This window comes from Canis lupus, chromosome 27 (genome assembly GCF_011100685.1).
Source record: "Canis lupus familiaris isolate Mischka breed German Shepherd chromosome 27, alternate assembly UU_Cfam_GSD_1.0, whole genome shotgun sequence".
Lineage (NCBI taxonomy): Eukaryota > Metazoa > Chordata > Mammalia > Carnivora > Canidae > Canis > Canis lupus.
The window spans coordinates 29,642,479-29,658,884 of record NC_049248.1 but is presented as its reverse complement, the minus strand read 5'-3'; the positions used below and the strand labels follow the sequence as shown (position 1 = coordinate 29,658,884).

The 16,406-nt window shown below is 37.4% G+C and overlaps 1 long non-coding RNA gene across 1 annotated transcript in view; it reads right to left on the bottom strand.

Moving 5' to 3' along the window:
• Positions 1 to 5,936: 5,936 nt before the first annotated feature.
• The window catches only part of LOC111092836, a 117,616-nt gene continuing 107,146 nt past the window's right edge, over positions 5,937 to 16,406 (bottom strand). The window contains exons 6-8 of the long non-coding RNA XR_005380018.1: positions 15,307 to 15,410; positions 10,029 to 10,082; positions 5,937 to 6,109 (exon numbers count right to left, since the gene is read on the bottom strand). This is a non-coding gene — a long non-coding RNA (uncharacterized LOC111092836). The remainder of the gene's footprint in view (positions 6,110 to 10,028; positions 10,083 to 15,306; positions 15,411 to 16,406) is intronic.

Below are 16,406 nucleotides of genomic sequence, written 5' to 3'. Positions count from 1 at the left end.
ATGGTACTGGCACAAAAACAGACGTATAGATCAATGGAACAGATTAGAAGACCCAAAATGGGCCTACAACTATATGGCCAACTAATCTTTGACAAAGCAGGAAAGAATATCCTATGGAAAAAAGTCTCTTCAACAAATGGTTTTGGGGAAACTGGACAGCCACATGCAGAAGAATTGAAACTGGACCAGTTTCTTAAACCACACACAAAAAGTAAATTCAAAATGGTTGAAAGGCCTAAATGTGAGATAGGAAAACATCAAAATCCTAGAGAACACAGGCAGTAACATTTTGGCCTCAGCTGTAGTAACGTGCTACTAGACCTGTCACTGCAGGCAAGAGAAACAAAAATAAAAATGAACTATTGAGACTTCATCATGATAACAAGCTTCTGCACAGTGAGCAAAACAGTCAGCAAATCTAAAAGCAACCTATGGAATGGGAGAAGATGTTTTCCAATGACATATGTGACAAAGGATTAATAAACAATATCTATAAAGAACTTATCAAGAGTTACCTGGGTGGCTCAGTCAGTTAAGTGTCTGACTCTTGATCTCAGCCCAGGTCTTGATCTCAGGGTCATGAGTTCAAGCCAACTTTTGGGCCCTACACCCAATCTGGAACCTACAAAAAAAACAAACAAACAAACAAAAAAAACCAAAAAAAAAAAAAAAAAAGAAAAAAAAGAAAGAAAGAAAAAGAAAAGAAAAGAAAAGAAAAGAAAAAGAACTTATGAAACTTAACACCCAAAAACCAAATAATTCAGTTAAGAAATGGGCAGAAGACAGAATAGACATTTTTCCAAAGAAGATATACAAATGGCCAACAGACACATGAAAAGATGCTCAACATCACTCATCACCAGTGAAATACAAATCAAAACCATGATGACATGTCACTTCACACCTATCAGAACAGCTAAAATTAATGACACAGGAAACAACAGATGTTGGCAAGGATGTGGAGAGAGGGGAACCCTCCTCCCACTGTTGGTGGGAATACTAACTTGTACAGCCACTCTGAAAACAGTAGGGAGGTTCCCCCGAAAAGTTACAAATAGAACTACACTATGACCCAGCAATTACACTGCTAGGTATTTACCCAATGGATACAAAAACACTGATTTGAAGAGACACATGCACCCTGATGTTTATAGCAGCAGCATCCACAATAGCCAAATTATGGAAAGAGCCCAAATGCTTATCAGGTAATGAATGCATAAAGAAGAGATAGTATGTATAAACAATGGAATATTACCAACCAGCCATTTAAGAGAATGAAATCTTGCCATTTGCAACAATGTAGATAGAGCTAGAGTGTGTTATTTTGAGTGAAAGAAGTTAGAGAAAGCAAAATACCATATGATTTGGAATTTATGTGAAATTTAATTAAAAAAAAAACAGATGAACATAGGGAAAGGAAGAAAAAAAAAAGGAGGCAATCCATAAGAGATTCTTAACACACTAAGAGAGAACACACTAAGGGTTGTTGGAAGGTGGGTGGGCAGGGTATGGGCTAAATGGGTGATGGGCACTTGTAATGAGTACGGGATGTTATATATGAGTGATGAATCACTAAATTCTCCTCCTGTAACCACTATCACAGTATATGTTAACTAAGTAGAAGTTAAATAAAAACTTGAAAAAAAAAAGGAACTTAAAATGGTAAATATATCGAAAGTTGATCGAATCACAAACTCAAGAGGTTAAGGAATTATGTGTCAACCTTCATACAAAGGTGATAAAGACATTATCCTAGTTCTTATGGTGCATATGATTTATATGTAGAGATATCTGCTTTTATATTTGTTATTTTGTAGTGATAATATTAACATATTATAACCATATTATAACCAGATGTTATTTTGAAAGCACATTATCTGATTCTCAGTCAAGTCAAACAGGTATAAAATCCTCTCCTTTGCATTTCTTCCAGATTCAATGAGCATTTCTTGTTCTTTAGCTTCCCCTTTACTGGTGCCCTACAAAACAGCTCAGTGCCCTACAAAAAAGACTGCCAATATATGACTTCTGTAGAGATAATGAAATAACAACATTCATTAGATCTCTGCTTTCTAGTTAAAATAACATTCCAATCATGTCTTTCTGGGATTACCTCTTGCTGGTCTTGATTGGAATTGAGGCATTCCCATTTTTTTTTTCAATATTTAAGACAAGCAAAACTATATAAAGACTATCTCAGCAGGCACAGGAATATCACTATCTAGCTGAAAGAAATAGTTGCCAATGTATTTAAATCCTTTGTTCATACGCCTTCCCACTTTTCCCTCTTGAATGAAGCACTACCTCTAAGGCAGTGCTATCATTCCATTAAGCATATGTATAATTTCATAGTATACATATGTATCCTTAAGCAAAACATATAATTGTTTTGTGTGGTTTTTACTTTATGCAGTGATATCATACTATCCTTATTCCATTATAGCTTATTATTTTGGATGAATATTATATACCTAGAGATGAAAATTCTGATAGACTGCAAGCACATCTTCAAATTTACTGTATATTTTCAAAATTCCCTTCAAATTACTTTAGCAATTAGCAATCCCCATCGCCCCACCACCCTGTAGTAGTATGAGTTCCTGTCGCTTCAAAACTTACTCCACATTTGATATTGTCTAACTTTAAAATTTTTGTGACAATGGGTTTAAAAGTGAATCTGATTGCTGCTCTGACTTGTATCTCCTTGATAATAAATGAAAATCTTTTCATGTGTCTATTGGCTATTTGCATTCTCCACTTTTGTGAGTTGCATATCTGCAAGAATATAAGTTTCATGAGTACAGAATTTATATCCTTAGCACCATGAGTAATGCCTAATGTATTGCAGATATTCAGTGTATATATTTTGAATATTTGTCAGCAAGAATATGTAAATTGATTAAATATTGTAGGGAAGGAAAAAGTTTTCCTTGAACCTCTTACTCTCTCTGTGTCTGAAAATTAACCTGACAAAAAAAAAGATTAACAGGAGAAAAGCATACAAACTTACTTAATGTAAGTTTTATGTGACATGAGAGCCTTGGTAAGAAAATGAAGACCTGAAGAAGCAGTTAGAGCTGAGTACTTTTACTCTAGGTTTGATTGAAGAATGGACAATGGAAGAACATAATAGGTTGTGGATGAATATGACAGGTTAAGGAGTATGAGGTAACTGCAATAAACTGGGGGACACTTAGCAGGCCCCGTTATTTAGCATTTTTCTTGGCATCCATTTGCCTTTGGAAATAAGTATGCTTCTTTCCTCTGGATCAAATTCCTTCAGCTTAAAATATTCAATATGCCAAATTGCTATATTTTCGGATAGCATGTTCTAAACCCATCAGCACAAATGAGTATATATTTATGTATATAGCATACATTTCTAAAAATTGTCTTTTTCTTAATGATTTGTTAGATATTTTAACATGTCTTGAATACCAACCTTTTGTGGGTTACATGTGTAGCACATATCTTCTTTCAACTTATGCCTTGCCTTTTCCATATTTTAAATTTTTTTTTACATTTTGGGCAGCACAGGTGGCTCCAGTGGATCCTGGAGACCCGGGATCAAGTCCCATGTCGGGCTCCTTGCATGGAGCCTGCTTCTCCCTCTGCCTGTGTCTCTACCTCTCTCTCTCTCTGTGTTTCTCATGAATGAATAAATAAAATCTTTTTTTTTAATTCTTTTTTACATTTTTTAAAAAGATTTTATTTATTCATTCATGAGAGACACACAGAGAGATTGGCAGAGACATAGGCAGAGGAGGAGGCAGGCTTGCCACCTGGATCCTGATGCGGGACTCAATCCCCAGATTCTGGGGATCATGACCTGGTCAACCACTGAGCCACCCAGGCACCCTCCTTTTTTTTTTTTTTTTTTAAGTGACTCCATGCACAGAAGTCTTCGTAGTAATACAGTTTTCCACTTAATATGTAAAAGTCAAGGATGGATGTTCCAACTTGCCAAGTGGCTCTAATCCTTGAGGTCATTCAAGAACCCAGGTTTCCTGCAATTTGCATCTAAGCCATTTTTCAGGACTTTGTTTCTAACTACAAAAAAGGGAAAAACATAGTTTCCCTCTTAGATAGGCAACCACATGTTGTCTTCCCTTTTGAAAAAAGGGGGAAAATATTTTATTTATTTATTGACTCATTTATTTATTTACTTACTTAGGTATGTATCATGTATGATTATATGTATGTATGTATTTTTAAGTAGACTCCATATGCAATGTGGGGCTCAAATTCATGACCCCGAGACCAAGAATTTCATGCTCCACTGAGCCAGCGAGGAGCCTCTTTTTTTTTTTAAGGGGGAAGAATTTTTAAATGTACATTTGACAGATTTACCACAGGGAGCTTTCCCTCATTTTCTATTATTTGGAAGAGTTTGTATAGTTACAATAGCAGAGACACAGGCAGAGGGAGAAGCAGGCTCCATGCAGGGAGCCAGACATGGGACTCGATCCTGGGTCTCCAAGATCACAACCTGGGCTGAAGACGGCACTAAACTGCGAGCCACCCAGGCTGCCCCAATAATCTCTTCTTTAAAGGTTTAATATAATTCACACCTAAAATCTTAGGATCTAATTCTTTATCATGGGAATATTTTAAATTCATGATTAGAAGTACTTTACTGGTGATAGAACTACTTAGGCTTTTTATGTCTTCTTGAGTAAGTCTTGCTAAGTTATATCCCCTCCCCCACAAAAAAATAACTTTTAATCTAAATTTTCTAATATATTGGCATAAATTTGTATAATTGCTATTTATGCATTATTTAAATCATTTTCTTTTTTATGCATTATTTAAATATTTGCTAAATCTGCTATTACATTTTCCTTTTTTCTGATCCTACCGTTTTTATTTATTTATTTATTTATTTTAATTTATTTTTATTTTTTTTATTGGTGTTCAATTTACCAACATACAGAATAACCCCCAGTGCCTGTCACCAGTTCACTCCCACCCCCCGCCCTCCTCCCCTTCTACCACCCCTAGTTCGTTTCCCAGAGTTAGCAGTCTTTACGTTCTGTCTCCCTTTCTGATATTTCCCACACATTTCTTCTCCCTTCCCTTATATTCCCTTTCACTATTATTTATATTCCCCACATGAATGAGAGCATATAATGTTTGTCCTTCTCCGACTGACTTACTTCACTCAGCATCATACCCTCCAGTTCCATCCACGTTGAAGCAAATGGTGGGTATTTGTCATTTCTAATAGCTGAGGAACAAGACAGGGATGTCCACTCTCACCCCGTTTTTTTTTTTTTTTTAAGATTTTATTTATTTATTCATGAGAATACACAGAGAGGAGAGAGAGAGAGGCAGAGACACAGGCAGAGGGAGAAGCAGGCTCCATGCAGGGAGCCTGAGGTGGGACTCGATCCTGGGTCTCCAGGATCACGCCCTGAGCTGTAGGCGGCGCTAAATCGCTGAGCCACCGGGGCTGCCCTGATCCTAACATTAATTATGTGTGGCCTTCCTCTATTTTTTTTTTTTTTTAAGTCTTAAGAGAAGTTTGTTTTATCAGTCTTTTCAAATAACCAACTTTTGGCTGGCTCTTCAGATCCTTATTGTGTTTTTGCTTTCTAGTTTCTTATTTTCTGCTCTTTCCTTTTTAACTTTCTTCTGTTTATTCAATTGTTCTTTTGTTTAACCTCTTAAGCTCTTAATTTCCAGCCTTTCTTGTTTCCTAAAAATATCTAAAACTAAAAAATTTTCTGTATAAGCTGCTTCAGATGCATTCCAGAAGAATTGATATTTAGTATTTTCATTATCACTCAGTTTAGGATTTCTTAATTTCTGTCATGATTTCTGCTTCCTTCCTTAGGTTGTTTAATGTTACAGTTTTAAATTAACAAATAAAATGTATGTGATCTTTTTATTAATTTTTAATTTAATTGCATTAAAGTCAGAGGCTGTGGCTAGTAGAATATTTTGAGCATCAGGCATTGTTATTCTCATTTCTTACTCTAGCACCTTTTCTTTGAAAGAAATATGGCCTTTTTAACTTTCTCTTCCTTTAGGAGAGGCTTCCAGAGGTTCCTCTCTTCTTCTTACACCTGGCTACTAGCCCAACTGCCACATAACATTTGCTTGAATCCTGGAGTGAGAGGAGCATTATAAAATTTAAAAATCTCAAAACAACAACAACAGCTCAATACTTGTTGAACACATTTAGAATTTTGTAATCATCCCCCTTTTGAACTATTTCAAGTCATCTATGAAGCAACAATATGAAGAATTACAAGACACCTGCTATCTATCTTTTAATATCAGCTGTTTCGGAGTTACATTTTTTTGACAAACCAATAGACACCTTCTCACCACATCCTTCTTCAAAATGCTCCCCCGTTAGTTCTGTTAAGTTCAGGAAATTGCAAATTTTCTAAATTGCTTAAGATAATTTGCAATCTTCCTCAAAAGTTACTTTTTGTCATTTCTTGTCACATAATTTGTCTTTTTCCTCATTATATAAATTATTTCCAAAATTAAATATATATTTTTAAAATTTTATTGCATATATATTCATATGTATAAAATTTTAAAACAAGAGAAAACAATACATGCTAATGGAATACACTTTATTACTCATTTTTTAAAGTTTGTGGGGTTTCTTTTTTGGTGAATTTAATGACAATAAGAAATAATTGAAATTATTTGATTTTAATTATCTACTTTTTCTATTGTAAAATAGAAATATATGTTAAAATAATAGCACTATAATGATTAATTATCTACATTTTTATTATGATAAGAATACATAATACAAACTTTATCATTTTAGCTATTTTTAAGTGCAAAATTCAGTGGCATTAAGTGCATTCTCAGTGCTATACAACCATCACCACTGTCCATCTCCAGAATTTTTTCATCATCACAAACAGAAACTGTATTCATGTAACAATAGTTCCCCATTCTACTCTCCCCCAGCCCTTGGTAACCTCTATTCTACTTTCTATCTTGATGAATTTGCCTATTCTAGGTGCTTCATATAAGTGGAATCAGACAATATTTGTCTTTTTGTGTCCAGTTTATTTCACTTAGCACAACGTTTTCAAGGTTTATCTGCATTGTAGCATAGATCAAAATTTCATACCTTTTTAGGACCAAATAACATTCCCTGGATATACATCACATTTTATCTGTTCATTGATTGATGAATATTTAGATTGTTTTCACTTCTTAGCTAATGTGAATAATGCTTCCGTGAACACTGGTGTGCAAGTATCTGTTTGAGTAATTGTTTTCAATTCTTTTGGTTGTACACCTAGTAGAAGTTCATATGGCAATTCTATGTTTACCTCTTTGAGAACCACTGAACCGGTTCCACAGCATTAAACCATTTTATATTGCTACCGGCAATGCACGAGGGTTTCAGTTTCTCTCCATCCCTGCAAATACTTGTTATTTTGTTTTTTGTTTTTTGTAGTAATATCTATCCTAGTGGGTATGAAGTGGTATCTATCTCATTGTGGTTTAATTGTCTACATTTAGAGTCTGATTTGAGAGGCAAGACAAATAAACTTAGGAGAAATAAATAGACTTACTCAAATACAGTTAGTAGGTGGTGAAGGAGAAACTAGGGTCAGGGTCTCCTAACTTGAATCAGAGCTTTTTCTTCTTCACAATCTTGCTTTATTGTATCACTATGATATTTTTCTTTTGGCTCTTTACATATTTTGTTCAACTTACATTTAGAGACAAAATAGGGTAGTGCCCATACAGCATTTGGTCTAATTGTATGAGACTATTATTCTTGCAGGCTGACACAATCAAGAATTCAGAATTTTGTATGGTTCAACTTAATATTAAAACATGTTCCTTTTGGCGCCTGAGTGGCCTAGTTGGATGAGTGTCCATCTCTTGATTTTGGCTGGAGTGATGGTCTCAGTTTCATGAGATTGAGCCCCAAATCCTGGTTCATGCTGGGCATGGGACCTGCTTGAGATTCTCTCTCTCCCTTGCCCTCTGCTTGTACAAGCTCTCTCCCTCTCAACTTGTACAAGCTCTCTCCCTCTCTAAAAAAGAGAAGAGGAAAGAGAAACAAAGAAAGAGAGAGAGACAGAGAGAGACAGAGAGAAAGAAAGAAAGAAAGAAAGAAAGAAAGAAAGAAAGAAAGAAAGAAAGAAAGAAAGAAAAGCTCCTTTCATCAGGGTATGTTGGGGGATGAAGTAACATTTCAGAAGACGTCTACAAATGTACTGAAAGAAAAGTTGTTTGATGTACTTTGGAGGGTGAAGGAATAGAAGACTTTCTGTATATACAGAGTAGTTTATAGTTCTTTAAAATTTGGATTGCATTTAAACTCTATGTATATTTTAAAATATGTTCAAGATATTTCCTTCTAAGTTTAAAGACCCTTAAATTTAATTGTATCCTAGGACATACAAATGTCTTTTAGGTTTGTTTTTTTTTTTTAAAGATTTTATTTTATTTTTAAGATTGATTTATTTATTCATGAGAGATACAGAGAGAGAGAGAGAGAGGCAGAGACACAGGCAGAGAGAGAAGCAGGCTCCATGCAGGGAGCCCGACGTGGGACTCGATCCCAGGTCTCCAGGATCAGGCTCTGGGCTGAAGGCAGTGCTAAACCGCTGAGCCACCCGGGCTGCCCTCTTTTAGGGTTTTAAAGACCATTAAGCTTAATATAAGCCAACCAGTTTTTATATTCTCAGAACCACCCAATTCTTATTCATATGTAAATGATATATGGGGAAAAGAAGGACTGTTGTGTAGCAGATTAGCAATTTTTGTTGTTGTTGTTACTGGGAGGCCCTTCAGGCAAAGAAGAAAGGGAGGAGATCTGATCTAATTTTCTTGTGAGCACTCTAAGAAATAGATCTCCTGGCAAAGAAGCTAGTGGTACTTGCTAGGAGTCCTTAGGTATAGAATGCTTTTAGCAGAATGTATCTAGTTGTCTAGGAATGCTATGGTAACCAAACCCAGAACCTATGAATTTATAGAAAAAAGCTTCCTGTAAAATGTCATGTGTCTCCACGCCTCTCTCTCTCTCTGAATGAATAAATAAATAAATAATCTTTAAAAAAAAAATGAAAGAGGGAGAAGTGAAAGTGAAAGAGGAATCAGAGAGAGGGATTTGAAAATGCTGTGTTGCTGACTATGAAGATAGAGGAAGGGGCCATAAACTATGAGCTTTAGAAGCTGGATGAGGCAAAGAAAGAGATTTTCCTCTAAAGCCTCCAGAAGGAATGCAGCCATGCTAACGCCTTGATTTTATCCCAGTGAAACTCATTAGACTTCTGATTTCCAGAACTGTAAAATAACAAATGCGTGTTGTTTTAATTCACTAAATTTGTGGTAATTTTTTATAGCCGTTATAGAAGACCAATACAGAAACCAAGGGCAAGGAAGCCTGTTGGTGTAGTCCATAATGATCCAATCCCATGGACACACAACAGGGTGGAAAGGGACAGGGACTTAAGTCATGGGCAAATAGAAACTACGGCACACTACCCTTTATACTCCTTATCGTGCATTTTGTCCTTGGACAAAATGAGAAATTTGTTCTTCAAAACAAGAAACACATGGGGTGCCTGAGTGGCTCAGTCAGTTAAATGTCTGACTCTTGATTTTGGCTCAGCCACAATCTCAGGGTCATGAAATGGAGCCCCAAGATGGGCTCTGCACTCAGGAGGGAGTCTGCTTGAGATTCTCTCTCTCCCTGTCCCTCTGCCTCTCCTCCTGCTCTCAAATCAATCTTTAAGGCAACAACAAGAGACACACAAAATCTAATCAATCATCAGATTATCTTGGGATGATGTTACTTTAGTCATACTTTCAACCTGAAACCAAAAACATTATGCAATTTCTACAGCTCTTTGTATAAATTGGGGGAAAAAAAAGGGGAGAAAAGTCATTAACACAAAATGTGTTTACTAATTTTTCAAGTGCTGTATTTAGTTATAAAGTTATGATAATAATTATATCTTCTTTCTTCTACCACTCATTCCATAATCTTACCTCTGCTATTGGGTGTAATAGTGAAAAAGGTTACTCACACTTTATCCCATTGGCTCCCAGACTTCTCTGTCACAGTTGTAGAAAAGATGGACCTGAATTGCCACAAATAATTAGATTGTCAAAACAGACTCATATGAATCATAGATCTTACCAACACCAAATTTTGCCAGTGATTCAATTGATAAATACAGGATATAGACACAAGTGTACCATTTATTCCTGGAGGCACACATCTTCCTAATTTCCCCCTTTCTTCCACCCTGGAATGCATTTTGGTTTTGGAGTAATAGATGAGCACTTAACAGTGTATTCTCAGAGAAAGTCATTTGGTAGATAGAAAGGTTTGCATAACTAATTCTCATAAACCAGTTAGTCATGTACACCAATCCATAAATTCCAGGTTTATTAACAGTAAGATATCAAGACAGACAGGTATAGCCTGTTAAAAAGCCATTTTTAGATAATGAACTCCCTATACATTTCCACTAGCAAATGCCATTAGTGTGTTTATAGGGCAGGATGGTTAATGTCAACCATTTCCTCTCATGTCCCTGGTAGGGAGGAAATGAGTCACAGGCCTGATGTTAACTCTTTTCTTCTCAGAAACATTTATTAGTTACTGGCTGAAGGCATAAAGTGCATACTATAGGATGGTGTGCCAACCTCACAAGGTATCCTCTCCTGGTGGGTAACTTCAGCAGCTCTAGGTGATGGGACACATGTTAAGACAGGTGAATATTATGGGCATGAGTACATTGTCAATTTGTTTGCTGTAAAGTTAATGCTCTGATTTGAGTCTGTGTGTGGATACCATACACATAAACTGACAGAAGTACTTTTGTCAGGGCAAGTAAGATTAGACCTGAATGAAATGTATGTCTATCCCTGTGATAAGTTGCTCCATCTCCATGATGGAAGGGATTCCGTGTAATCACTCTGCCACAGGATTGCCTGAATTCTCAGGGAATGATGCCATATTCAGGCTCATCACAGTCCTTTCTTGTTGTTAGTAGTAGTAGCCACAACCTCAATCTGGTGAGGAGAAGATGATGTTGTTAAATCCATGTGTATTAGTTTGCTAGAGCTGCCATAACAATATACCATAGATTGGGTAGCTTAAACAATACAAATATTTTCTCACAGTTCTGGAGGCTAAATGTCTTTTAAGATCAAGGTGTTGGCAATACACCATAAACATCAATGGGACTATATTACATACTGTGAAACTTATTTTTATTTTAAATATAGTCCAATATAGAGCTCCTCAAATTTTTAGTTCATTGTATGGAATTTAATAAAATTATAATTCTGATGCAGGAAAAAAAAAACAAACAAGGGATCCCTGGGTAGCGCAGTGGTTTAGCACCTGCCTTTGGCCCAGGGCGCGATCCTGGAGACCCGGGATCGAATCCCACATCGGGCTCCCGGTGCATGGAGCCTGCTTCTCCCTCTGCCTATGTCTCTCTGCCTCTCTCTCTTTCTCTCTGTGTGACTATCATAAATAAATAAAAAAAAAATTTAAAACAAACAAACAAACAAACAAAAACAAAAACAAAAAAACCTTTCTCCTGAGGTCTCTTCCTTAGCTTGCAGATGGCTACTTTCTCATGGTGTCTTCACAAGGCCTTTTCGTGGGCACTCATCCCTAATATCTCTCTGCATATCTTGATTGCTTCTTCTGTTTTTTAAAGATTGATTGATTGATTGATTGATTGATTGATGAGAGAGACTGTGCATGAGTGAGGGGAAGGGCAGAGGGAGAAGAGAATCTTCCAGCAGACTCTCCGCTGAGCACAGAGCCCAACACGGGCTTGATTTCATGACCCATGAGATCATGACCTGAGCTGAAACCACGAATCAGATGCTTAACTGACTGAGCCGCTCAGGTGCCCCTGATCTCCCTTTCTCATAAGGACATCAGTCAGATCGGATTAGGGCCTACTCTTCTGGATTTATTTTAACTTAATTACCTTTTTAACGGCCTTATCTCTAAATACAGTCACATTCTGAGGCTATGAGGTTTAGAGTTTCAACATATGAATTTTGGTATTCCATTCAGTCCATAACATTCCACCTCCTGGATCCCCCAAATTAATATCTTTCTCATATGTAAAATGCTATCCCAATAGCTCAAAAGTCTTAACCCATTTCAGCACTACCCCTACATCCCAGATCTAATCTATATATTATCTAAGTCAATTGTAGGTGAGATTCAAGCCATGATTCACCTTGAGATGAAAATTCCTCTCCATTGCCTGAAGCTGTGAAGCCAGACAAGCTAGCTATTTCTGATGGGACAGGCATGGGCAGAAATTCCCATTCCAAAAGGGAAAAGTCAGAAAGAAGAAAGGAATCACAAGTCCCAAGCAATTCCATAAATGTAGCAGAGTAAATCCCATTAGATTTTAAGGCTGAAGAATAACCTGTCTTAGTCCTCTGGTCCCACCAAAGTAGTGCCCCTATCTTCTGGGTCATGAGGACACAGTATCATCTAGAGGCCCTGGACAGTAGCTGTGCTCTGAAGGCCCTATATCTATAAATGCAATAATATTCTAAGATACTTGGTTTGGGCTTCAACATTTGAGTTTTTCAGGTGCAGGCACAATTCAATCCATAACACCATGCATAGCTACTTTTCCTGCCACCATGAACAATTGTACATGGGACCATTAAGCAAACACTACGATGACTGGGGAAAGAGGGTTGTACATAGTCAGAGTATAGGCCATCTTGTCTACATTACTGACTCTTCCTCCAGAATGGATGCCCTCTGGTGGCACTTAATGTGACAATAATATCTCCCCATTCTATGCCCATTCTCCAAAGTCTATCCCCACACCTTTTTCTTTTGTTGTCAATCTTCCAATCTTCTTGCTATCAAGTCTCTGTGTAACTAATCAATCATTAGCCATGAATTAGTGTAGATACAGATCTCAGGTTACCTCTCTTTTATTAAGCACACCACCAAATATATGATCCAGATATCTGCCCTAGGGAAGGTTTCTCATCCACTCTCAGAATTACCCTTAAGTGAGGATATAGTGCAGTGGTCTTCCATTTTTGCTGATATCAGCATATCATGAATCTCATCCACAAATCAGGCCTGCATTTTTTCCTATTCCTCTTTCTTGGCATTGAACACTCCATATAAAACCTTAAATGTGAGATGAAGAAAAGGCAGCAAAATAGTAAATGCAGTTACCAAGCAGCTCTGGCTCATCCACTTGTGCAGTTTAATTGTACTTCTTGAATCTACTTGGGCCTAATTTTATTTATAATATTGCCATTATAAATAATAAAATGTTATAGCAAAAATAAAATGTTGTACCCATGTAAAATTCTGATTTGATCATCATGTAATGCTTAGTTTGTGATTGGCAGTTTGGGTGAGCTAAATACGTGGATATTCCACATTTAATGGGTCAGTCTCTACCAGGTCCTAGGAGCAAGTGAAGAGCTACTTTTCAGATGAAGAATAGTTGTCAGAAGAAGAAGGTGTGGTCTTCTTCCAAAACTCTGGGGGTCTCTACTACGACTCTTCTATTCAGGCCTCCTGGAGGCTAAATGCAGCATCTCTGCCTCTCAAAGGTACTTCCAATATCATTGGGACTGCCATTACCTGTACAAGTAACAGGAAAGCTTGCACTGTACCTTAGACTTGCTAGGATAACTTCTAACTCTGGGCTTTACTTAAAACTGGAAGCCTTATGGGTTACCTGATAAATGAGAAGGGGCAATATATCAGTTTAAAGAGGTCCTCCAAGCATGATGCATCTTTCTCCTTGCGGTGCAATGCCATGTGCAGCAATTTCTTACATTTCAGAGGGCAATCCCAACATATCCTCAAGCCACTGGACCCCTAGAAATCCACCAAAGAGGCAGGTCTTGAATTGTGTGCAGTTTATCTACCATTCTCTGGCAAGATTATGTCCATTAAGGTCACTCTTCCAGGAAAGAGCAAGATAGAGAAGAATAAAAACTCTATATGGAAGGGGAATCTATGTGGCTCAGTTTGTTAAATGTCCAACTCTTGGTTTCTGCTTGGGTCATGATCTCAGGTCATCAGATTGAGCTTTGTATCAGGCTCTTACTCAGTGGAGAGTCTGCCTGAGATTCTCTCTCTCTCCCTCTCTCTGCCCCTCCCCTCGCTCACATGTGCTCTCTCTCCCTCTCAAAATAAACAAATAAATCTTAAAATGAAAACTACATATGGAGGAGAAAAAGAGACATAGCCCAGAAGTAAGATGGTGGATGTTTATTTCTACCCCTGACACATGAAGGCAAGCTGCTTTTGATTATCTTGCTAGAAGGAATTAGAAAGAGAGACAGAGAGGGATTATGTACTGGGTCATTAGCTCATACCAAGTTTCAGAGGCTATGTTGATTTGCTCCATAAATATACCACACCCAGGATCATAGCTGTGATTGGCATCACTCTTTGATTAAATTTCCGGTCACCTAGTCATTTTCTAAAATACATGTGGCTTTTGCACCAGTAGAGAATTAAGTGAGACTGTGGCAGAAAGTCCCCTCAAAGATGCACCACTTTGCATCTTTCAAGTGTATGTTGATAATACAAACTTTTAGAATTTTCCCAAGGAAGCAAAATAACTTTTGGAACACTATCTTAGTAGGCTTCTACTTGAACCTTCTTACTGTAATGGCCCTCACTCTATCAATCAAAGAACAGTTACTAAATATTCCTTTTCCGTCATACATTCTGAGAGTAGGGAAGCAACCGTAGAATGGCTCCATTATGGCATTGGACCCACTGTGAAACTGACTCTGGTCAAGATTCTGTTTGTCACCTGGCTTCATAAGGTCAAACCCTGACTAGTGGACTTGGTGGATTTTGTTTGTTGGCTTTTGTTTTGTTTTGCTTTATCTTATTTTGCTTATTTTTTGTCTCTGAGGATTAGCTTCAGTTCAAAACCAATACCAAATAACCCCAAAAGATATTTACCTTTTTCTAGTTTATTCGCACTGGCAAGTGGCCACTTGTCCTTGGGAAAAGTTTTACTAAAGCCTCACAAAACACAACTGTGATCACATTGCAGAGTCCTTTGAGCTCCCAGTGTGTGAACTAGTTTAGTTCTACAAACTGGTTAAGTTTATATTACAATGTAATAACATAAGTTAGGTTTTTACCTACTATACCTAGAATCGCTGTCTGAATATGCAAGAGGCATGTTGGTAGGCTGTTCTTGTATTTAATTCCCAAGGTCTTGTGACCAATTATACATTGTCACATATCCCTATAGGTTATACACTGATTATTGCTTCATCTCTGTGTGTTCTTTTGCTAATTGTGCTCACCTTATTACTGAAGCTTAAGGATTGCCACGTCTCTTCCACTTCTGGATTTTTTCATTCCATTTGAGATGAGGGTTCTTGACAATATTCTTCACTGACATCTTCAGCTGGCAAAGAACAGCCACCACAGAGTTTATAAGGATGTTGGTGTCCCCTTACTAAAGCATTCTATAATACACTGGTATAAGGATTGTCCTCCTTATACCAGAGAGGCATGTGGTTCACAGTGGCAGAGCAAGCAAATCATAATAGATTCATGCTATCATTCTTATTTCTCTGAGCCTTTAGACTCCTTCTTCTACACTATGCTTGGGAAGTTGATGAGCAATGAATTGGACCCAAGATTCAATTAGCCAACTTAGGAGAACATTTATGCTTCTAAGTGTGAGTCAACATATCAAATTCTAATTGATAGAGGAGTACCCAATTGGTAACTTCAGCCCAGTCAAATCTTACATTCATCACCACTGGTCTCACATCTTTGGAATCTAATCACATATCCATTCCCCAGATTCTTCCCAATAAAATTGCTGAAAATTTGCTTTGTTTTTGTTTTTTTCATATATAGGCTGTTTCCTCCTGGATAAGGTCTTATGTTTCCCATCTGGGTTGAACTATGTCTACACAAAATTTGATGTGCTAAGTTCCTAACCCTTGCTATCTCAGGATGTGACTTTATTTAGAGATCAAGTAGAGGTAATCAAGTCAAAAGGAGGTCATTAAGGTGGACTCCAATCCAATATGACTGATGTCCTTCTAAAGGACATAAAAAGGAATATGCAGGGCCCCTGGGTTGCTCAGTCAGTTAAGCATCTGCCTTCAGCTCAGATACTGATTCCAGGGTTCTAGGATGAATCCCCACATTGGACTTCCTGCTCAGGGAGGAGTCTGCTTCTCCATCTCTCTCTGCTCCTCCCATTGCTCCTGCTCTCCCTCTCTCTGTCTTTCAAATAAATAAAATCTTCAAAAAGAGGTTGGCGGGGGGGCAGGGCGTGCAAACAGGGAGAACACCAAATGAACGTGAAGGCAGAGATAAGGGTGATATTTCTACAAGGCATGTGACACCAAAGATTGCCAGAAAATCCCCAGAAGCTAGTTGAGAA